At 35.2% G+C, this 23,467-nt stretch overlaps 1 protein-coding gene and 2 long non-coding RNA genes across 6 annotated transcripts in view; all 3 read left to right on the forward strand.

The window, feature by feature from the left end:
- Positions 1-23,467, forward strand: part of LOC131683378 (ATP-dependent DNA helicase 2 subunit 1) — a 77,257-nt gene that overhangs the window by 21,474 nt on the left and 32,316 nt on the right. The window lies entirely within an intron of this gene.
- On the forward strand, positions 4,212-7,122 carry LOC131683381 (uncharacterized). Its single transcript, XR_009304519.1, has 3 exons — positions 4,212-5,970; positions 6,062-6,093; positions 6,153-7,122. It is a non-coding gene; the product is annotated as an uncharacterized LOC131683381 (long non-coding RNA).
- LOC131683380 (uncharacterized) lies at positions 15,507-18,398 on the forward strand. Its single transcript, XR_009304518.1, has 3 exons — positions 15,507-17,246; positions 17,338-17,369; positions 17,429-18,398. It is a non-coding gene; the product is annotated as an uncharacterized LOC131683380 (long non-coding RNA).

Consider the following 23,467-nt stretch of genomic DNA (forward strand, 5'->3'; position numbering starts at 1 on the left):
TATATATATATATATATATATATATATATATATATATATATATATATATTATATATATATATATATATATATATATATATATATATATATATATATATATATATATATATATATATATATATATATATATATATATATATATATATATATATATATATATGAATTCATACTATCAACCAGATGTCATATCAACAACTTGGTACAAATCAACTTAAACATTCTAGAAGAGTTCACATTTACAGTCCCATAAAAGAAATATTCATTAAAGAAATCTTCGTATCTTCTAATCTCTCTTTCATGTACGAGCGGAATAATTCATAAAATCGTGGACACAGAAGAAGCTTATTAACAGAACGGAAAAAGGACTAACAAAGAGAAAAAAAATTAAAATCTTAAATCTAAAGAGGAGATAAGCAAAGGAATATGAAATAGCAATAAGCGGTAAATATCAGCCTCAAGGTAAATTATGGAAACGCATAGGTAAGCATGCATTACAACCAATAATAATAATGATACTAAATGATACTAAATAATTATTTTCATATTAAAAAAGGTGTTTAAATGGCGCCCATGCGCTAATTCGTCCTAGTTAAAATTTGGGTTGAGGGGGGCACGCATTTTTGGCCTAGGGCGGAATGCCGATCAGACCGGTTCTACACCAAAAATGTACTATAAGGAAACTATAAGGGTGCTGATTTTAATGATATTTTCAGCGTTTCGCGTAAAATTAAAATAGCGAAAAAAGCCTTTATAAGTCACTTGCTAGCTTTCTAAGGAATCGAAAAAAACTTTAGTTTTTGACACTAGGTCAAACATTACAGGAGATAGTGTAAATTCGTAACGATCAATTTCGAACGCCTCGAAATACGGCCATCTTTGAAATTGAAAAGGCAGTGTTTTCCACAACGTTGGCAACATTTTTATGATAACCAATCACAGTACTCTAAAAATGCCCTGAATACGTTGATCGATTTTTATAAAAAAATGGGTAAAAGGTAATGAAAAAATATAACATTTCCTAAAATTTAGTCAGAAATATTTCTGGAACCTTTGAAATTTTATAGATCGTGAATGTATTTGTCTGAGATGCTGCCTTCTTATAAATATGCATTCTTCTATGGAATTTTGTGTAGAATGTTATTTTAATCTATAGTTTCTCTGAAAATAATCTTGGACTTTCATTGATTTTTATTCTCACTAATATTTGTTTACAGTAATAGTGCATTGAAAACGCCTTCAGTTATTTTAAATTTTAACTTCGTATTAAAAATTTCTATGTGAATTAGCTTTCTTTGGAACAATAACAAATCAATAGAAATAATTTTAGAATTTCATTGATTTAAATATAATGAAATGGATTTGCCTTCTTTAAAATTTTCGTAGCATATTTTTGAAATGCTATTAATTTTCTTCTATGGAATTTTGTGTAGTTATTTTAATCTATTTTAATTTTAATCTATAGTTTCTCTGAAAATAATCTAGGACTCTAGCATATTTTTGAAATGCTATTAATATTAAATTAAGTTACGACCTTCTTTGATATCGCCTTCTTTTAAGCATAAGCTATTGTCTGGACCTTCGATTGATTGATAATGATTTCAAATAAAATTAATATTATATATGCATGAGAATTAGTTTTTCAAATTCATTCACGCAGAAGAAAATATTGTGAATTTAAATAAAGTTTGTATTAAAATCAACTTTTTTTGCATTGTTCTAGGGCTTATGTAGATTTTTTGTTGAACCAACAATAAATTTTGTTAGTTACGAAGCAAATTAATGTTGTTAGCATTTTTGACAGAATGAGGCTTCTAACTAAAAAAAAAGTTGATTCAAAGCAGTGTTCATGTTGAAATCAATTCAAATCTATTTGTTTCAACAAAGTTTATTACCTAGAATCAAAAACAATACACGTTGCATCAATAATAGAGTTAATATTTGAAAAGAAAAATTTGGTTATTGAAATGGCTAGTTAAAAATATTTGCAACAATGATCATACTAGTTGAAATAAAAACTAATATACAGGTCGGACTCGATTATCCGGGGATTTGAAAAAAATCTCACCCCGGATAATCGAATCACCCGGATAATCGAATCAAACTTTTTTTGCGTTATTTCATGAATTTAAGCTTCATTCGTGGAGAAATTGGAAATAAAATGACCAGGGCAAATTTTCCTATTATGGTAAATGTACCTATTTTGGCCCTAGTCGATTTTTCAGACTTTCAGGGTGTGATTTGCATTTTCAGTTGGTTTTCATTTATTATTCATATTGGTAACGAGTTAACGATATGTATCAGTTGTTTATAGCTATTTGTACAAGAATTCTAAGATAAACTTTTTAATAAGGTGTGTCTTTTGCAATACAAGTCAAACTCGATTACCCAGGGCTTAGATTTTTCGAGGTAACTGATTCGATTACTCGAATACCAGAAAAAATAAAGTTAGTAAGTAAACTGGGGGTCGTTTGTTTCTTGGCTCCAGTTTAATTTACGTTGGTGTCACATAACACAGCTAACACGTCTAGTCATTCTAATTAGAAAAGTGTGTGTTGCGCACCCACAAAGAGATCCTTGTCCTTGTAGCATCATTTAGTTGACCAATGCTGGATTGTCAGGTAATAACTACGCGTGTAGTCTTCGCAAACTGTCCCACTCATACTTGTCACTAGCGAAGGACTACCAGGTTCCCGGGCGCCTCAGCGAGAAGTACTGCTGGCGCCCTCTTTACATAGCCTATCATCAATCTTTGCTTGAGCTACCCTAGAATTGAAATCACCTCCAGTGACGGCCGGGTGTCTCTTTTCAGAATCTCGTTAACCGTTTCTTGACCAACTTTTTTCTACCGCGTATAGGGTCCCAAAACTATTTTTAATTAAAACTGTTGGCGCCAAGAAACACGAAAAACCTGGTTTAAGAAAGATAGGTGCTTCTTTTGCAGCTGCTCAATATTTACCTTCCGATCTAGCCCAATTTCATAAAAAAGGTAATTGAGGGCAATCTAAATTAGACCTGTGCGCCGCCGCGCCACGCCGCCGCCGCCGGTAATTTCTAACGTACGCCGACGCCGAACGGTAGATCGGCGGCGCGCCGCCGAAGCATTTTTCCCGCGCCGACAATTCGCGAACTCTAAAATTGTTGACTCATAATTTTATCCACAAATCTAGGAACATTGTCCATGGGCCGAATATACGACGTTAACTGATTGATGATTTATCACATCTTGATCATTATTTGGTATTAGTGGTCGTCAATTGGATTACAAAATTAAAATAATCTTGATATTTTCTCGAAAACCATTACACGACACTCGTTATATAATTCAAAGATCCATTCTTGCTTCGTCAACTGGTTATGATTGTGAGCATATAAGTTTCAATTCACCATTCGTGTGCGTCAAATTAAAAAAAAACTTCCACTTTCAAGATATATGTGCCTGAAATTTACGATTATGTGCCTGATTCTAATCTTTGCACGTAATCAATTTCACTGGAACGCAGTGTATTATTCATTGATTTTAAACCGATTCTTAATTCCTAATATGCTACAGACGATTCACCAGTCGAGTACGTGAAACTGTTCATGATGTAATTCATGAAGTAATTAATTTTCCACATAATCTTATTATACTTACGTAAACAATTACAAGGAACTCAGACTATCATTCATGGATTATTCGCTCTGCTTTATGGTTTTGAAATTTCTGTGTGAGCTATTGTGTACAACTGCTAGCAACCAGTCTCATAGGCACGAGCATTAGATACAAAGATATTACTACGACCTGTAACCCTGTTATTCTTTTGTTAAAATTCAGAGAAATGTTCGGAATTAAATAAAACTGCGCTGAGCAAAATACATTAACTAGCCACAATTCATGTCCGTGAAATAATTTAGAAAACTATAAGACACGTGACTCTGTGTAAAAAATCCAACGGTAAGCTCAAGACTAAAATATCACGATAACACGACGAGAATTTACGAAAATCGTTGCACGTCGTTCAATTCTTGACTGTTTTAGTCAATAAAGTTAATACAAATCAATGTTTCATCGAGTTATGAATTAGAATCATAAAAATATTAAACATATTCAGACACAACCACCTACTAAACATTTCAGTATAATGTCTTTTTTTACGTGAACTGGTTTTGTGAAAACATAAAATTTATTTTCAATACGAGGTTCATTTATAATTGATTGAATCGTCACCTATTTTAATTTTTTTTTCCCGAAGAATAGTTGAGCAAAGTGATCTTGATTTTTCGCGACGCTGGTGCACAGATGTGGCGATGCAGAGGATAAGATTTCTAGTCTCATAAATTATTCATCGTGTGATCTAGCCCCACTCAAGAAAGATTTTCAGTGTCAGTTGCACCAGCCCGGTATCACAGACAAATAAGACGTAACACGAGATGAATTTTCATCACTCGTAGAAAAAACGGTCGATTTCAATTACAAATCGGTGGCGTTAGTGAGATTTTGACACAGAGCTAATTGCGTTACTTAGTTTCCGCACCCACCCGAAAACGTTACGGTCTTTTTAATCTCATGCAAACCAAAACAAACAATATGGGCCGGAAATGTGAAATTCATTCTTGTCGAAGTGCCCAAGGTGGGAGTTGTTCACAATAATTTCTTAAGTTACAACACGATGCCAATCGGTGAGTAAGCACATAACAGGACGTTAGTAATTTAATTGATTCGGTGTATCGAATGTATGCAATGGATTGGAATTCGTTGGTCCCCGGAACTGCTGGAGAAATTGGCGGGGTGCAGGTGCTACAAAAACTAGAGAACGCTCAGACCATTTTCAATCAGACTTGTTTAGTGATCAGTTTCAACCTAACAGGAGGTAACACGTCAAGTCGTGGAATGATTATGATTGATAGTAACTGTATATTTAGGTTTCGTCAGGGTGTAGATCTGTATTATTCCAGCAAATCGAGCATACTTTGCACTCAAGATAGAAGCAGACCGTACGTTCTAAGAAAATGTGGTGCCAGGGAATAGTATTCCTTATCATTGGCGATTTTGCACTTACAAGAAGTAAAAGTAAACACCAGCCTGGAAAATGAAGTAATGTGTCTCCCTTGAAAGGTGACCTTACACGATCATTAAAAGTGACATTTCTGCGCAGTAATGCCAATAATAACGCCTCGTGTTAGGGTTCCTGATATCTGCGGGATTCTAAAAGAGCGACGGTAAACAACCCAGGGACAACTTGACAGATAGTTATTGTTTCATATATGCACCACCGATTTGATGGTGGCGCTAGTATGCCTTCTCTGTATGAGTACCACGAACAACGAAACGAAAACGTTTCAAGAGAAAAGCGTGTTTCGTTACGTGTGCTATGAACGCCATCAATGCGGCTAGAACAACATTTAGAAATAGCTTATTCCAAAATGTGAATAAAGAAAACTATTATTAGAGAATAAATTTATCCCTAACTGAAAACCGTCAGCAAAATTACATAAATCTTATTATATATTTAGCTGGAAGTAGAGGTGTGCGCCGCCGCGCCACGCCGCCGCCGCTGATGATTTTGACACGCCGCCGATTTTAGGAAAAAATGGTCAGCGCGCCGATTGCCTTTTTTGTGCTGCTCCGCCGATCATATTTAAACTCGCGCCGAGTCCATTGTAAACGACCCAATGGGTCACGCGCCTCATCGAGACGACCAGATCTAAAAAACCCATAAACTTAACGATCATGACAGGAGACCCACCGTGTACTCGATCGCGCTGGTATGAAACGACAACCAGTAGAAGAAAGCCAATCCGCGTGTGCTGAAGATTATATTCTAAAAAGTTTACTCGATTTATAAATTATAAAGATTTATTTGAAATTGTATTTAAAACACAGTTATACGCTGCAATTTGCAAGTCGCGTTAGATGTATTAACTCGTAAAGCAGCTGTGATCATTATCGGTGATAGAAATTCACATTTAACAATCTGTAACTAATTCGAGGTTAGTTTCCCACTAAACTGCTTTTGTATAACTCCATAAAATGCAAATTTTCATATTGTAGTTAACGGAACCTAATTCACGCACTTCACAGTCACGATTAGGTCACTAGTGACGCTGCTGAAGGTAATATCATTGAAACTTAATACTAAAAATACTAGGATTAATGCAATATAATATTGCAGAATTGACACGAAGTCACAAATAAGTTGCGAACGCAAATATAGGAGGAATAGAAGAGGAATAAATACTAAACGTAAGTTATGCGCTCTGAATTGTATATAGCATATGCTTATAACATATCATTGTCATCCTAGGAAGTTTTTATTATTCATTGTGAATAAATAATTATTCGGAAATCATTTGATCCTCTCATTGCGAAGCAACAATTTGACCTGAATGTGTATTGAGTGAAAGAATTTTGGTTTACTTTACGATAATCTTATTGGTTGTAATAGTTTTGTGTGATTCTTACCATTACCAATCTTGAGGCAGCATATTGTAGTCCATATGGAAACAAAGCTGCTTTCGAACCGCACGGCAATTCAGCAAGAAATTAAACTGTCACCGTATCTGTGAGCGGTTTGCTTATGAACTGTGAATTTATATAGTGTTCCGCTGTTTAAAGACTGGACAAGCGAATATCAGCCGAATAGGTCGGTAAAAGGTATTAAGATATTCAGAAGTTAAGCAATATACTTGTTCTAAGCGTTTCTTGTTTTACTAATCAATCAATCGATATGATAATAAAATAGCCTGGACAATACTTTTGCTGACTTCCTACTCGCATAGTCATCCGGATCGCAGCAATCAACAGTCAGTCTGTGGAAACCATAATACTCCCTACTGTTGAATTCTCAGTAGTTAAAGACACAAGTTACTTAGTGCAAGAACATATTTGGCTCATGCGGAATTAGATAGCATATCGACCGAATGATGTCACTTTTTCATGGTTAGAATCAGTTAAAACTTAATGAACCGACATATAAGCCAGTACAATTGTTTCTACAAAATCTGTGTAAATATTTAAATAAAAATACGTTGCAAATTACCATCGCACGCGTGAATCACCATTCTACTCAAATTTGCACGCAAGCAAAGCTCGTATAGCGATTGCTGAACATCTACTGGCGATGTTGAAAGCAGGCCTCGAAAGTTAACTCACGTCACGTCATGCCTTCGATATAGTAATTCAAGCCGTACGACTTTTAACTATTAACCTTGGTCTGGTAGTTCAGAGGGTAAGGCGTTGGTGTCGTATAAGCCACCCGTCGTATAAGCCAGCCCCCGCCAGGAAGGATTCTTAGTAGTCAGTAGCCTCGTAACACTAGCCATGCAGTAGCACTGCACATTCCTAAAACTTGGCTGCAAAGTCTGCCGAAATGAAACTTGGAACGAAAAACTAGTGAAACATACTTCTGTCAGCATAATGGAAGGTTTTCTGTACGTTTACAACTGGTTCTCTCTAGAAAAATCCGCATTTCAATTTTCTTATCCTTTGTTTCTCTTTTCCTTTAATTTACCGAAAAAGTCTACAAAATCGATACAGTAGAACTTTGCCGCAATCGAAACTACCATACCATATTGGCCTATTGTTCGAAAGTGATTCGATGTTTAACCTGTATTGGAAGCCGCACCATTTTGTAATTTTGTCATGCTAAGGATTTTTTCCAACGATATACGTGGACAAAATATTGAGTGCGGTGTATCAAACGATCAGAGTGGCCCAGAAAACGTCCCGTTAATTTCTATTTCAATATTTCAGCAAAAAACATTATTGGTTATCCGCAGAATCTCGTGCTCGTGACTTTCTATTGAGAGTGGAGACCTTCTTTAGCGGTGGGGATACAGTTGACTGCTTGTCTGCTGTATCTTTGGGATTATTTGCTTCTCTCATGTCTGACGTCCAGGTCTTCATAGTTAAAGCTGTATTGGTGCCGACGGTCGGATGTTGCATCTTGCTTCTTGCACTTGCGCGTGAGCAACGTCGCCTTTTTATCCTCACCGATAGTGCTAACAGTTGATTTTGGGGTGCTGGATGCTGTTTAGCAGTTGTCATTATGTCCTGAACAACTGTCACAAATTTGGGAACCGTTTGTAGGTATTTGTATAGAGATCACTGTTCAAATAGGTATATCGTCGATGAGTCGGCAATTCGCTGGGATGCATTCTCGTTTGTATATGTATCTTTGTATTGCGCAAGGATTGTTCACGATGTGGCGTCTGATGTTAATACATGCGCGTAGGAATTTGCATGTTATGGGGACAAAGCGTGGTTTATTTAATAGTTCCGTGATTTTTAGTTGAATAATCGATCCACATTCTCAGCATAAAGAAATTTCTCCAGGTATCAGGTTAATAAATTCTATTTCACTTCACTCGGTTGTATAGGTCTGGCTCAGCAGAAGTAGAAATTAGACTGAAGACCAGGTATTGTTATTTTATCTCAGAGGAATATTTATTAAAATGAATGGCATAAAACTTTGCTTTCTGAAACTGTGTTAGCATCGATATTCGTAACGGTTGGCATTGCAAGCATTAGGAGCGGTTGTTTAAATTTATCTTTAGTAATCGCAATTTTGGATATTTACTTTTATTTTTTTTCCATTTTCTCAAATAAAATTAATTCCCGGTTAAAAAACAGTGTTATGCTTAAAGCTGATGACACCGCTACGTCATCAATATTTGGTTTAATTTTGACACACGCAGACACAATAGTCAAAATAGCAAGATGATTGAGCAAATTACTACTTTCCATCCATATCAAAAAATATCCCACGCCGCTTTGCGCCGCCGCCGCCGCCGATGATTTTAGCAAACGGCGTCACGCCGATACGCCGCCGCCGCCGGCCCAAATCAGACCTACGCCGCCGACAACGACATTTTTCATCGGCGCACACCTCTAGCTTTTTTCTTCTTGTGAATATGAACTAGTCGAGATTTTTCCCTCTTTTCAATTTAGTCAGCAAACAAAAGTAAACGTCAGAAGAACAAACCTTCGGAAAGCAAGATACTATATATCTCGAATTAGATTTTATATTGTATGAAAAGTAGTTAGGTTAAAAAATTGTAGCAATCCAAATTGAAAATTGAATGGTTAATACAATGGTTCTTCTTCGCTCGTTCCCTCTAATTGATTTGAGATGAGATCTGTAGTTTTAAAATAGCCTATCATTAGCAGATTACAATTACAGATTTTTTGTTGCATGACATTTCACAAATTTTTTAACTTTCATGCAAGATGACCAACATAGTTCTAAATGCAAATATTCTCAATGCACAAATTCCATACTTACTTTAGTTTTCTATGTAATCAATCTGACACAAAAATATTCTTCGTCTCACTGAAGTTTATTCCTTCTTTCAAACATGAGCAGTTCTTGGAATCGTACTTATTTCAGTGAATCAAAACGCCATAAACATTTGAACGGGTATTTTCATACTTTATGCCACATGGCTCTTATGCCAAACGGCCGTTATGCCAAACGACTTTTATGCCAAAAGACCATTATGCCAAACGACCTATCATTTTTTTCTTATGCCAAACGGGCATTATGCCAAACGACTTTATGCCAAATGACTTTATGCCAAAAAGGTTAGCCCCTCGCGGAATACCATTTCCCGGAAAATAAAAAAAACTTGTACCTCACCGACCAAACTTATTTTTGGAAGACCTGCTATGCAGCTAATTGTGTTCTAGGAGATTTTACCTACTTTAGAACATGAAAAGTTGTTTGAAAATATTTTCAATTTTTTTTTATCTTGAGTGGTTATTGTGGTAAAAAAACAAGAGTGACAAGATTGCAAAACTGTAATTTCAAAGATTTAATCTTTTCGATTCCGAGATGTTAGGAAAATTTATTTAAATTGATCATTATATGAACTGCTTACGAACGACTTTTGGTTTTGAACCAAAAAGAAACTTGGGAGGATTTAAAAAAAACGAGTGGGGAATAAAAAGCACCCAAATGGGTGGGATATCAATGAATTAAATAAGTACCAAAATAGAAACAAATGCTTTCCAATATTCCCACTGCAGGTAGTGAAGGGGTGAATAAATTTCATAAATTCATGACCGTCTAATCCCTGACTAACAGGCCCTATATTTTGCCTCATATTTGTTGCAAATTTTGCGGATTCAGTTAAAATGGTATATTTTCAATTATTTTACTATTTTGAATCAATTTCTTCGCGTGGTAATCTTCGGTGAAAAACATAATACACCACTGTAGAATTTTTAAGATTTGGAAATTTTGTTATTGAAATAAAATGATATAACAGAAAATGGAAGGCGAACAGAATACCTAATTGTATATATGTATTATTAATTCTGTCCTATCGTTTTTAGGTAAACTCCAAGCGTACTAAAAACTTCAAACGCGTTTTTTTCAAATCCACTTCAAACCACGAGCTTTGAAATATTCACAGCATATTCTAAATTATTTTTTCCAGCGACGTACGAAGGATTTTAGTTAATAAATGGTGTCTGTATCGATTTTCTTGGCCATTTTCAGCAAATTTATTAATCTTAAATTTGCTGAAAATGGCCAAGAAAATCGATACAGACACCATTTATTAACTAAAATCCTTCGTACGTCGCTGGAAAAAATAATTTAGAAATAAGAAACGAAAGCAATGAAATTGAAAGACGGATAGATATTCTATAAATGATGGGGTGCTGATTTTAATATTTCCCTCCCCTAGGTTATATGTATATGTATATGTATATGTATATGTATATGTATATGTATATGTATATGTATATGTATATGTATGTGTATGTGTATGTGTATGTGTATGTGTATGTGTATATGTATATGTATATGTATGTGTATGTGCATGTGTATGTGTATATGTACGTGCATGTGTATGTGTATGTGTACGTGCATGTGTATGTGTATGTGTATGTGTATGTGTATGTGTATGTGTATGTGTATGTGTATGTGTATGTGTATGTGTATGTGTATGTGTATATGTATGTGTATGTGTATATGTATGTGTATGTGTATATGTATATGTATATATATATATATATATATATATATATATATATATATATATATATATAAATATATATATATATATATATATAATATATATATATATATATATATATATATATATATATATATATATATATATATATATATATATATATATATATATATATATATATATATATATATATATATATATATATATATATATATATATATATATATATATATATATATATATATATATATATATATATATATATATATATATATATATATATATATATATATATATATATATATATATATATATATATATATATATATATATATATATATATATATATATATATATATATATATATATATATATATATATATATATATATATATATATATATATATATATATATATATATATATATATATATATATATATATATATATATATATATATATATATATATATATATGAATTCATACTATCAACCAGATGTCATATCAACAACTTGGTACAAATCAACTTAAACATTCTAGAAGAGTTCACATTTACAGTCCCATAAAAGAAATATTCATTAAAGAAATCTTCGTATCTTCTAATCTCTCTTTCATGTACGAGCGGAATAATTCATAAAATCGTGGACACAGAAGAAGCTTATTAACAGAACGGAAAAAGGACTAACAAAGAGAAAAAAAATTAAAATCTTAAATCTAAAGAGGAGATAAGCAAAGGAATATGAAATAGCAATAAGCGGTAAATATCAGCCTCAAGGTAAATTATGGAAACGCATAGGTAAGCATGCATTACAACCAATAATAATAATGATACTAAATGATACTAAATAATTATTTTCATATTAAAAAAGGTGTTTAAATGGCGCCCATGCGCTAATTCGTCCTAGTTAAAATTTGGGTTGAGGGGGGCACGCATTTTTGGCCTAGGGCGGAATGCCGATCAGACCGGTTCTACACCAAAAATGTACTATAAGGAAACTATAAGGGTGCTGATTTTAATGATATTTTCAGCGTTTCGCGTAAAATTAAAATAGCGAAAAAAGCCTTTATAAGTCACTTGCTAGCTTTCTAAGGAATCGAAAAAAACTTTAGTTTTTGACACTAGGTCAAACATTACAGGAGATAGTGTAAATTCGTAACGATCAATTTCGAACGCCTCGAAATACGGCCATCTTTGAAATTGAAAAGGCAGTGTTTTCCACAACGTTGGCAACATTTTTATGATAACCAATCACAGTACTCTAAAAATGCCCTGAATACGTTGATCGATTTTTATAAAAAAATGGGTAAAAGGTAATGAAAAAATATAACATTTCCTAAAATTTAGTCAGAAATATTTCTGGAACCTTTGAAATTTTATAGATCGTGAATGTATTTGTCTGAGATGCTGCCTTCTTATAAATATGCATTCTTCTATGGAATTTTGTGTAGAATGTTATTTTAATCTATAGTTTCTCTGAAAATAATCTTGGACTTTCATTGATTTTTATTCTCACTAATATTTGTTTACAGTAATAGTGCATTGAAAACGCCTTCAGTTATTTTAAATTTTAACTTCGTATTAAAAATTTCTATGTGAATTAGCTTTCTTTGGAACAATAACAAATCAATAGAAATAATTTTAGAATTTCATTGATTTAAATATAATGAAATGGATTTGCCTTCTTTAAAATTTTCGTAGCATATTTTTGAAATGCTATTAATTTTCTTCTATGGAATTTTGTGTAGTTATTTTAATCTATTTTAATTTTAATCTATAGTTTCTCTGAAAATAATCTAGGACTCTAGCATATTTTTGAAATGCTATTAATATTAAATTAAGTTACGACCTTCTTTGATATCGCCTTCTTTTAAGCATAAGCTATTGTCTGGACCTTCGATTGATTGATAATGATTTCAAATAAAATTAATATTATATATGCATGAGAATTAGTTTTTCAAATTCATTCACGCAGAAGAAAATATTGTGAATTTAAATAAAGTTTGTATTAAAATCAACTTTTTTTGCATTGTTCTAGGGCTTATGTAGATTTTTTGTTGAACCAACAATAAATTTTGTTAGTTACGAAGCAAATTAATGTTGTTAGCATTTTTGACAGAATGAGGCTTCTAACTAAAAAAAAAGTTGATTCAAAGCAGTGTTCATGTTGAAATCAATTCAAATCTATTTGTTTCAACAAAGTTTATTACCTAGAATCAAAAACAATACACGTTGCATCAATAATAGAGTTAATATTTGAAAAGAAAAATTTGGTTATTGAAATGGCTAGTTAAAAATATTTGCAACAATGATCATACTAGTTGAAATAAAAACTAATATACAGGTCGGACTCGATTATCCGGGGATTTGAAAAAAATCTCACCCCGGATAATCGAATCACCCGGATAATCGAATCAAACTTTTTTTGCGTTATTTCATGAATTTAAGCTTCATTCGTGGAGAAATTGGAAATAAAATGACCAGGGCAAATTTTCCTATTATGGTAAATGTACCTATTTTGGCCCTAGTCGATTTTTCAGACTTTCAGGGTGTGATTTGCATTTTCAGTTGGTTTTCATTTATTATTCATATTGGTAACGAGTTAACGATATGTATCAGTTGTTTATAGCTATTTGTACAAGAATTCTAAGATAAACTTTTTAATAAGGTGTGTCTTTTGCAATACAAGTCAAACTCGATTACCCAGGGCTTAGATTTTTCGAGGTAACTGATTCGATTACTCGAATACCAGAAAAAATAAAGTTAGTAAGTAAACTGGGGGTCGTTTGTTTCTTGGCTCCAGTTTAATTTACGTTGGTGTCACATAACACAGCTAACACGTCTAGTCATTCTAATTAGAAAAGTGTGTGTTGCGCACCCACAAAGAGATCCTTGTCCTTGTAGCATCATTTAGTTGACCAATGCTGGATTGTCAGGTAATAACTACGCGTGTAGTCTTCGCAAACTGTCCCACTCATACTTGTCACTAGCGAAGGACTACCAGGTTCCCGGGCGCCTCAGCGAGAAGTACTGCTGGCGCCCTCTTTACATAGCCTATCATCAATCTTTGCTTGAGCTACCCTAGAATTGAAATCACCTCCAGTGACGGCCGGGTGTCTCTTTTCAGAATCTCGTTAACCGTTTCTTGACCAACTTTTTTCTACCGCGTATAGGGTCCCAAAACTATTTTTAATTAAAACTGTTGGCGCCAAGAAACACGAAAAACCTGGTTTAAGAAAGATAGGTGCTTCTTTTGCAGCTGCTCAATATTTACCTTCCGATCTAGCCCAATTTCATAAAAAAGGTAATTGAGGGCAATCTAAATTAGACCTGTGCGCCGCCGCGCCACGCCGCCGCCGCCGGTAATTTCTAACGTACGCCGACGCCGAACGGTAGATCGGCGGCGCGCCGCCGAAGCATTTTTCCCGCGCCGACAATTCGCGAACTCTAAAATTGTTGACTCATAATTTTATCCACAAATCTAGGAACATTGTCCATGGGCCGAATATACGACGTTAACTGATTGATGATTTATCACATCTTGATCATTATTTGGTATTAGTGGTCGTCAATTGGATTACAAAATTAAAATAATCTTGATATTTTCTCGAAAACCATTACACGACACTCGTTATATAATTCAAAGATCCATTCTTGCTTCGTCAACTGGTTATGATTGTGAGCATATAAGTTTCAATTCACCATTCGTGTGCGTCAAATTAAAAAAAACTTCCACTTTCAAGATATATGTGCCTGAAATTTACGATTATGTGCCTGATTCTAATCTTTGCACGTAATCAATTTCACTGGAACGCAGTGTATTATTCATTGATTTTAAACCGATTCTTAATTCCTAATATGCTACAGACGATTCACCAGTCGAGTACGTGAAACTGTTCATGATGTAATTCATGAAGTAATTAATTTTCCACATAATCTTATTATACTTACGTAAACAATTACAAGGAACTCAGACTATCATTCATGGATTATTCGCTCTGCTTTATGGTTTTGAAATTTCTGTGTGAGCTATTGTGTACAACTGCTAGCAACCAGTCTCATAGGCACGAGCATTAGATACAAAGATATTACTACGACCTGTAACCCTGTTATTCTTTTGTTAAAATTCAGAGAAATGTTCGGAATTAAATAAAACTGCGCTGAGCAAAATACATTAACTAGCCACAATTCATGTCCGTGAAATAATTTAGAAAACTATAAGACACGTGACTCTGTGTAAAAAATCCAACGGTAAGCTCAAGACTAAAATATCACGATAACACGACGAGAATTTACGAAAATCGTTGCACGTCGTTCAATTCTTGACTGTTTTAGTCAATAAAGTTAATACAAATCAATGTTTCATCGAGTTATGAATTAGAATCATAAAATTATTAAACATATTCAGACACAACCACCTACTAAACATTTCAGTATAATGTCTTTTTTTACGTGAACTGGTTTTGTGAAAACATAAAATTTATTTTCAATACGAGGTTCATTTATAATTGATTGAATCGTCACCTATTTTAATTTTTTTTTCCCGAAGAATAGTTGAGCAAAGTGATCTTGATTTTTCGCGACGCTGGTGCACAGATGTGGCGATGCAGAGGATAAGATTTCTAGTCTCATAAATTATTCATCGTGTGATCTAGCCCCACTCAAGAAAGATTTTCAGTGTCAGTTGCACCAGCCCGGTATCACAGACAAATAAGACGTAACACGAGATGAATTTTCATCACTCGTAGAAAAAACGGTCGATTTCAATTACAAATCGGTGGCGTTAGTGAGATTTTGACACAGAGCTAATTGCGTTACTTAGTTTCCGCACCCACCCGAAAACGTTACGGTCTTTTTAATCTCATGCAAACCAAAACAAACAATATGGGCCGGAAATGTGAAATTCATTCTTGTCGAAGTGCCCAAGGTGGGAGTTGTTCACAATAATTTCTTAAGTTACAACACGATGCCAATCGGTGAGTAAGCACATAACAGGACGTTAGTAATTTAATTGATTCGGTGTATCGAATGTATGCAATGGATTGGAATTCGTTGGTCCCCGGAACTGCTGGAGAAATTGGCGGGGTGCAGGTGCTACAAAAACTAGAGAACGCTCAGACCATTTTCAATCAGACTTGTTTAGTGATCAGTTTCAACCTAACAGGAGGTAACACGTCAAGTCGTGGAATGATTATGATTGATAGTAACTGTATATTTAGGTTTCGTCAGGGTGTAGATCTGTATTATTCCAGCAAATCGAGCATACTTTGCACTCAAGATAGAAGCAGACCGTACGTTCTAAGAAAATGTGGTGCCAGGGAATAGTATTCCTTATCATTGGCGATTTTGCACTTACAAGAAGTAAAAGTAAACACCAGCCTGGAAAATGAAGTAATGTGTCTCCCTTGAAAGGTGACCTTACACGATCATTAAAAGTGACATTTCTGCGCAGTAATGCCAATAATAACGCCTCGTGTTAGGGTTCCTGATATCTGCGGGATTCTAAAAGAGCGACGGTAAACAACCCAGGGACAACTTGACAGATAGTTATTGTTTCATATATGCACCACCGATTTGATGGTGGCGCTAGTATGCCTTCTCTGTATGAGTACCACGAACAACGAAACGAAAACGTTTCAAGAGAAAAGCGTGTTTCGTTACGTGTGCTATGAACGCCATCAATGCGGCTAGAACAACATTTAGAAATAGCTTATTCCAAAATGTGAATAAAGAAAACTATTATTAGAGAATAAATTTATCCCTAACTGAAAACCGTCAGCAAAATTACATAAATCTTATTATATATTTAGCTGGAAGTAGAGGTGTGCGCCGCCGCGCCACGCCGCCGCCGCTGATGATTTTGACACGCCGCCGATTTTAGGAAAAAATGGTCAGCGCGCCGATTGCCTTTTTTGTGCTGCTCCGCCGATCATATTTAAACTCGCGCCGAGTCCATTGTAAACGACCCAATGGGTCACGCGCCTCATCGAGACGACCAGATCTAAAAAACCCATAAACTTAACGATCATGACAGGAGACCCACCGTGTACTCGATCGCGCTGGTATGAAACGACAACCAGTAGAAGAAAGCCAATCCGCGTGTGCTGAAGATTATATTCTAAAAAGTTTACTCGATTTATAAATTATAAAGATTTATTTGAAATTGTATTTAAAACACAGTTATACGCTGCAATTTGCAAGTCGCGTTAGATGTATTAACTCGTAAAGCAGCTGTGATCATTATCGGTGATAGAAATTCACATTTAACAATCTGTAACTAATTCGAGGTTAGTTTCCCACTAAACTGCTTTTGTATAACTCCATAAAATGCAAATTTTCATATTGTAGTTAACGGAACCTAATTCACGCACTTCACAGTCACGATTAGGTCACTAGTGACGCTGCTGAAGGTAATATCATTGAAACTTAATACTAAAAATACTAGGATTAATGCAATATAATATTGCAGAATTGACACGAAGTCACAAATAAGTTGCGAACGCAAATATAGGAGGAATAGAAGAGGAATAAATACTAAACGTAAGTTATGCGCTCTGAATTGTATATAGCATATGCTTATAACATATCATTGTCATCCTAGGAAGTTTTTATTATTCATTGTGAATAAATAATTATTCGGAAATCATTTGATCCTCTCATTGCGAAGCAACAATTTGACCTGAATGTGTATTGAGTGAAAGAATTTTGGTTTACTTTACGATAATCTTATTGGTTGTAATAGTTTTGTGTGATTCTTACCATTACCAATCTTGAGGCAGCATATTGTAGTCCATATGGAAACAAAGCTGCTTTCGAACCGCACGGCAATTCAGCAAGAAATTAAACTGTCACCGTATCTGTGAGCGGTTTGCTTATGAACTGTGAATTTATATAGTGTTCCGCTGTTTAAAGACTGGACAAGCGAATATCAGCCGAATAGGTCGGTAAAAGGTATTAAGATATTCAGAAGTTAAGCAATATACTTGTTCTAAGCGTTTCTTGTTTTACTAATCAATCAATCGATATGATAATAAAATAGCCTGGACAATACTTTTGCTGACTTCCTACTCGCATAGTCATCCGGATCGCAGCAATCAACAGTCAGTCTGTGGAAACCATAATACTCCCTACTGTTGAATTCTCAGTAGTTAAAGACACAAGTTACTTAGTGCAAGAACATATTTGGCTCATGCGGAATTAGATAGCATATCGACCGAATGATGTCACTTTTTCATGGTTAGAATCAGTTAAAACTTAATGAACCGACATATAAGCCAGTACAATTGTTTCTACAAAATCTGTGTAAATATTTAAATAAAAATACGTTGCAAATTACCATCGCACGCGTGAATCACCATTCTACTCAAATTTGCACGCAAGCAAAGCTCGTATAGCGATTGCTGAACATCTACTGGCGATGTTGAAAGCAGGCCTCGAAAGTTAACTCACGTCACGTCATGCCTTCGATATAGTAATTCAAGCCGTACGACTTTTAACTATTAACCTTGGTCTGGTAGTTCAGAGGGTAAGGCGTTGGTGTCGTATAAGCCACCCGTCGTATAAGCCAGCCCCCGCCAGGAAGGATTCTTAGTAGTCAGTAGCCTCGTAACACTAGCCATGCAGTAGCACTGCACATTCCTAAAACTTGGCTGCAAAGTCTGCCGAAATGAAACTTGGAACGAAAAACTAGTGAAACATACTTCTGTCAGCATAATGGAAGGTTTTCTGTACGTTTACAACTGGTTCTCTCTAGAAAAATCCGCATTTCAATTTTCTTATCCTTTGTTTCTCTTTTCCTTTAATTTACCGAAAAAGTCTACAAAATCGATACAGTAGAACTTTGCCGCAATCGAAACTACCATACCATATTGGCCTATTGTTCGAAAGTGATTCGATGTTTAACCTGTATTGGAAGCCGCACCATTTTGTAATTTTGTCATGCTAAGGATTTTTTCCAACGATATACGTGGACAAAATATTGAGTGCGGTGTATCAAACGATCAGAGTGGCCCAGAAAACGTCCCGTTAATTTCTATTTCAATATTTCAGCAAAAAACATTATTGGTTATCCGCAGAATCTCGTGCTCGTGACTTTCTATTGAGAGTGGAGACCTTCTTTAGCGGTGGGGATACAGTTGACTGCTTGTCTGCTGTATCTTTGGGATTATTTGCTTCTCTCATGTCTGACGTCCAGGTCTTCATAGTTAAAGCTGTATTGGTGCCGACGGTCGGATGTTGCATCTTGCTTCTTGCACTTGCGCGTGAGCAACGTCGCCTTTTTATCCTCACCGATAGTGCTAACAGTTGATTTTGGGGTGCTGGATGCTGTTTAGCAGTTGTCATTATGTCCTGAACAACTGTCACAAATTTGGGAACCGTTTGTAGGTATTTGTATAGAGATCACTGTTCAAATAGGTATATCGTCGATGAGTCGGCAATTCGCTGGGATGCATTCTCGTTTGTATATGTATCTTTGTATTGCGCAAGGATTGTTCACGATGTGGCGTCTGATGTTAATACATGCGCGTAGGAATTTGCATGTTATGGGGACAAAGCGTGGTTTATTTAATAGTTCCGTGATTTTTAGTTGAATAATCGATCCACATTCTCAGCATAAAGAAATTTCTCCAGGTATCAGGTTAATAAATTCTATTTCACTTCACTCGGTTGTATAGGTCTGGCTCAGCAGAAGTAGAAATTAGACTGAAGACCAGGTATTGTTATTTTATCTCAGAGGAATATTTATTAAAATGAATGGCATAAAACTTTGCTTTCTGAAACTGTGTTAGCATCGATATTCGTAACGGTTGGCATTGCAAGCATTAGGAGCGGTTGTTTAAATTTATCTTTAGTAATCGCAATTTTGGATATTTACTTTTATTTTTTTTCCATTTTCTCAAATAAAATTAATTCCCGGTTAAAAAACAGTGTTATGCTTAAAGCTGATGACACCGCTACGTCATCAATATTTGGTTTAATTTTGACACACGCAGACACAATAGTCAAAATAGCAAGATGATTGAGCAAATTACTACTTTCCATCCATATCAAAAAATATCCCACGCCGCTTTGCGCCGCCGCCGCCGCCGATGATTTTAGCAAACGGCGTCACGCCGATACGCCGCCGCCGCCGGCCCAAATCAGACCTACGCCGCCGACAACGACATTTTTCATCGGCGCACACCTCTAGCTGGAAGTCGTTGTTTTTAACAACCGGCTCTCTTCCCTCCTAAACATGTTTTGGTTTTCTTGTCGTGTGAAGTTTGAAACCGTTAAATCATTGGTGCTTTTTATCTCGAGAAATGTAAATGAAAAACATTTTGGCCAATGAAAGTACATCACTACCAAGCTTAACCGTTCGTTTTGAATAGAATTTGTGTTTTTATTAGAATTCTAGCAGCAAAAAGAAATGGTAGAAATGCTTAAATTGATTATTTTCCACAGATATGGAAAATAATAAATTGGATGCGCCTTTTTCAAATTTTGCTCCATTCGAGCCGCCATGGCATCACCAAATCACCCCAAAATTTACTTATGAATTCAATATATGGGAGCTGTCAATTGTCCCCGGGCTTACGGTAAAGATGACTAAATAGAAACAAAAAACAATGAAACGACAACAACAATTAATTTCCTCAAACCGTTGCTTAATTTCCCAAATATAGAACAATAAATAATTATTATGGGTCATTGAAATACAGTCGTTACTCTGCATTCTTCAAATTTGTCCATTGCAATCATTATTTCATGCGAAGTCGTAGTATGCGACATCGTCAATTTTTCTATTTCGTTCTTCAAATTTTACAACTGTAAAAATAGTTCCACTTTTCATTTATTATCTTGCATTTGGCAAGCAGGGTGGTCACTATTGGAGCATCAGTTGAAAAAAAAATTGATATGGTTGCGAGAATTACATTTTGTGCAATGTGTTCAACAGATGTCGCTAGTACATCGTGGGCGATGATTTTTTAGATTTTCTTCAAACTGTAACGTTTGTTTGTATGTGCTGTGAAGTCTGTTACAATAGCAACCGAAAATTTGGGAAAGGAATTGTACTGTTAAGAATTTTTTTAGTTACCTAGGCGTCAATATTCGTAACGCCGACACACGCCGTCGCGCCGCCGCCGATAGGGACCAACGGCGTGACGCCGCCAACGCCGCCGCCGCCGGCCAAAAATGTCGCTTAAGCCGCCGCCGATTAAAAATGCATCGGCGCACACCTCTAAATTCTAAATTAGAAAGTTTTAGCAGTTTTCAATAATATTCCCAGGCTATGAAAATATTCCAAAATTTCATTTTCGCCATTAACAGAAACTATACCTGGCAGCACTGCTTCAGCTGAACCCAATCAGATTAATTGTAATAACTTCTGTTCTAATGCTAATATTTATAACTTTTAGTGCTCAAATGAAAGATCTTAGTCGCAGTTATTAGCCTTACTTGACGTTGTGTAAACCAAAAGTTATAGTTATATAGAAACATGGTTGTTCATCAACCAGAAGGGCTCGAACGGGTTAAAGATTCTATTGGAATTCTGAGCAGAAATCACTTATTAAAGGGGATAATGAGAGAAGAGCAATATTGTTTGTGTCAAAGTCCACTGGAACTCAAAGCAGGATATTCATCAGAACATTACACCGGATTCCAATGATAATAGGACCTTGATTCTGTCAGTATCTGAAATAAAGCATAATCTTCAGCGGAATTCTATCTTGAGAAAGATTCCACTAGACATTTAAGAAGCTTTTCTCTAGAACCCTGCATCAAAATTTAGAGAAAAAACCGTAGAAATACGGATAAATATTGAATCGAAGTTCTGAAATAGATTCCATTGGGATGCTAAGAAAACTTTGATCAGAATCTTGAAAAGTATCCCAAATAGAATCCTGAGAAGCATGTCATCATTATCCCAAGAGATAGCCAGAAACCGACCGAGCAATGTAGGTATAATGAGGTTTTATGTGGCCTACAGTAACCGATGTATTACGAGAAAAAATGTACTTTTAGTGTAAAATTAAAAAGTTGCATATTTGGCAATATTGGCATTAAAAACTTTTCTTTTTTTTTTGGAATCCCTAAACAAATCTAAAAAAATAGCTCGCTGATTGATTCTAGTGCAAACAGTATCAGAGATATAATACGAAGAAAAACATTTTTTGAACAATTTGTTGAAATTAACCGTTATGTGTCCAACGAAAAAAAAACACCTATAACAGGTCAACGAGGGTATCAGGGAACCCACAAATTAAAATGCTCATAATTATGGCTTCCTTTAACCGATTTTGACACTTTTAGATGTTTTAGATTCAGGAACTCGTCCACTTTTGGATTCTGTAACATTGAACCCAATGAATGGATCTGGTTCTTGATAATCCGGATTTTCCGGGGTAATGTTCCAGTACTAGGGTATGATTTGTAAATTTAAATAATGCCCTAGCAAAATGAGTATCAAAACTCTTCAAATTGTCTCGGAAGTCTGTTATTTATTGTTACGGGATCCTATGGTAGTTTGAAAAATGGAATTGGAATGGAATGGACATTCACGGGCCTACGGGAGCCTGCTCCGGAATGTCTGTTTCGGGGTGAAATCACCAAATGGTTCCAATACCACGAGATACAGCCTACTGATGCTATGCCAAGAATTTTGATACCCATATTGCTAGTATCCCAATGAAATTCACAAATAGTATCCAAGCACTGGAACATGCTTCCGGAAATATCCGGATTCCCGGGAACCGGTTGGGATAACCCGATTCATTTTTACCAAGTCTAAAAGTGGATGAGTTCTTGAATCCAAAACACCCAAAAGCATCAAAATCGGTTGGAAATTACCGTAGTTATTGGCATTTCAGTTTTGGGAGTACCCGGGTATCCACGTCGGCCTGTGACATAGTAAAAAATTCAGGAGCCCCTCCTCACTCCCTTCTTACTATATCAAAAACATTATTATCCCAAAAGCTTGACTTAGTGAAGTTCTAAGATGTCACAAAGTTTCAATTTCCAGCTAGTTTTACATCGGAATTTCATTATTAGTAACCTAAAAAGGTATCCGGGTACCGCGTCGGACACATAATGGTTAAAAGTGTTCCCATGGACTGAGGGGCTGTTTAAACGACACAACAGTTTAGGTTATTATATATTATCTCTAAATGAACAATTTCTTCAAAACTGATTCATGATGGTCGATTCCAAGTTTTGTTTTTTTATAAGCTATTTTTGAGGTAGGTTAAAATTTGGGAGGAGGTTAACCCTAGACACCCCAATTGCCCGAAAAAAACGTTCTATTGACTGCAATGATCGAATTAGCACTATAATAAGACATTATAGTTGAAATTTGATTTTTTTTTTCAAAACACCCGGATAATCGAATCATTTTCCCCGGATAATCGAATCACGGATAATCGAATCCCCGGATAATCGAATCCCCGGATAATCGAGTCCGACCTGTAGTTGGAGATTATCTGCCCGCCAGATGGCGCTTTGGAACAAATTGTGTTTTCCTCCTATT

This window comes from Topomyia yanbarensis, chromosome 2, assembly GCF_030247195.1.
Source record: "Topomyia yanbarensis strain Yona2022 chromosome 2, ASM3024719v1, whole genome shotgun sequence".
NCBI lineage: Eukaryota > Metazoa > Arthropoda > Insecta > Diptera > Culicidae > Topomyia > Topomyia yanbarensis.